Raw genomic sequence first — 2,183 nt, 5'->3', positions numbered from 1 at the left:
AGAATGAAAGCAGTCATCAAGTCGGAGTTTCCTTCGACCGTTTCTTTGTTCTGAATATTGTAACGCACGTACTGTATACAGTTCCTCACTTAGCAACCGATTCGTTTAACGACCGGTTCACAGGAACAGAACTTGGTGGTTGGCTATGCACGGAATGTCTGTGCTGAGCTCCAGGCCAGCCTGAACTATGTAGGGAAACCGGTCTCAGAAAACAAAAGTCCTTGACCCCACCTTGACTCCGGGGTATTTCCCCAGCAGCCAGTGTTTCACCAGGCAGCTCCACAAGGCGGCTCTCCGTGGAAGACTTGGTTTCAGAGCGCACTCAGCATGGGTGGCCAGTTGTGATGGGCAGGGCGGGGAGAGGACTAACCCAGGCTGGCTGCAGCCACCTGCAGAGGTGCAGTGAGTCTCCACCGCCAGTGCCGACAGAGACCCGTCTGCCTCGCGGCATTGGCCCGGGGCCCTGCTCGGGGCCGAGCGGACCAAAGGCGGGTGTTCTCAGGCGAGGCTACGCTAAGCCGCCACTCGTCCTCCATCGTCCCTAGGGAAGCCACGGAAGAGGTAAAAAGCTGCCCTGACTGAAAACTGAGTCCACCCACTGCCCTCTGTACCATCAGGGCAAGGGAGAAGGTTCTACGTGATTCCTTTCTTTCCAAGAGAGAAAGGGGAAAACCCTCCCATCCTGTGAGAACACCCAGGCACCGATTTCTATTTTACTGTTAATGCCCCTTTTTATTGTGTGGTTCTTACAACCATTTAAGACTTTAGGAGACAAAGGAAAAGAAAATTCAGTTTTATAAGCTGGAAATTATTCTTAAAGGTAGAAGAAAGTCATAGATTAAAAAACCGATTCAGTTACTTCAGAAATTCGGTCAATAAAAAAATCCAAATGCATGACAACCTTCCAGAACACAACATATGTGTCCATAAATTGATAATCTATATGCCAGGAGATTCAAAATATAATACAGTGTAAGGTATGTTGGGGGAAATCAAAAGAATAAAAACCAAATTTAGTGTTTCTAGGTGCCAAGGACTATGCTAAGAATGTTGCCTGTGTTACCTCAATAAATTCTGCCAATAGCTCAAAAAAACAAAACAAAACAAAACCTCCTTGAGCAAGAATCTGGGTGCCTTTCCTGAAGACAGAGACACCAAGTGCGCTCTCCTCTGGAGGACGAGAAAGCCACGCTATTGTCTCAGGAACACAGGCTCCATGGCAGTGGTCACCCGCCAGGGAAGCTGGGGCGCTGGCTAACTGGAATCTGGGAATAAGAAGAATCCACACTTCCGTGTGCATGTACCGGGTGCTGGGGATTGAACCAGGGCCTTCACAGTGAGCTCTTTAACCCTTTGTCTGTTTTGTTTTGAGACAGGGCCTGGCTGATTGCCCAGGCTGGACTCCAGCTTGGGACCCCCCCGCTCAGTCTCCCGGGCATGCACCACCATGCCCAGCTGGAAAATTTACTGCATATCTGGATAGATACCAAAATCTCATGTATTTTATGTGTGCTTCAGCTTTTGTGTTTTTCTTTTCTCTGGGCCTTTTGGACTTTTTGCTGAGGACCTGTTTCTGTTTACTGCTCTCTTTTGTTACACTCTCAAATATCCCTATCAAGGACCCCAGCCAAGAGTCTCAACTGCCTGCAAATACAACGCAAGGAGAGAGAACAAAAGAAACAAACAAGACTTAAACAGAAAGCAGGGATCTGGGATCGTCTGAGCTGCTGTGAGCAGCAATGACAAAAGGCACCTGAGACCTCCAGTGTTTATTGATTACAACTGTGGCAAGAAATAGGCAGGGTGTATTGAGACATCTGGTGATAGCAGTTATCACAGACAAGACCAAAAGGGAGGCAGTGCATTCTTGCAGAAGAAACAAAAGGAGACCAGAACTGGGTTATAACCTATCATGTCATGAGGGAGCTACGATTCAGGGAAAGGAATCTAATTGGAGTCACCCTGACCTCAGCTGGATGTTATCTCAATCCTGCCCAATCCTGTGGCAGCCACTGGAAGAGTGGCTGTGCTCCCCGGCCGGCCGCCACCTGACATGCCCATGAGTCACACAGACTTCTGTCAGACTCCTAATAAAAACAGCCAAATTATGGGGAAGCAGGACGCCTGTACCACTTATGGCCTGCTAGCAGACTGGGCAGGGCGTCAGCTACAATTTCCAAAGC

The sequence above is a fragment of the Heterocephalus glaber genome, unplaced genomic scaffold, assembly GCF_053883595.1.
Source record: "Heterocephalus glaber isolate CG9 unplaced genomic scaffold, H.glaber_assembly_v1.0 deba00001175, whole genome shotgun sequence".
NCBI classification, from domain to species: domain Eukaryota; kingdom Metazoa; phylum Chordata; class Mammalia; order Rodentia; family Bathyergidae; genus Heterocephalus; species Heterocephalus glaber.
The sequence above is the reverse complement of the archived record's forward strand: the minus strand, read 5'-3'. Positions refer to the sequence as shown.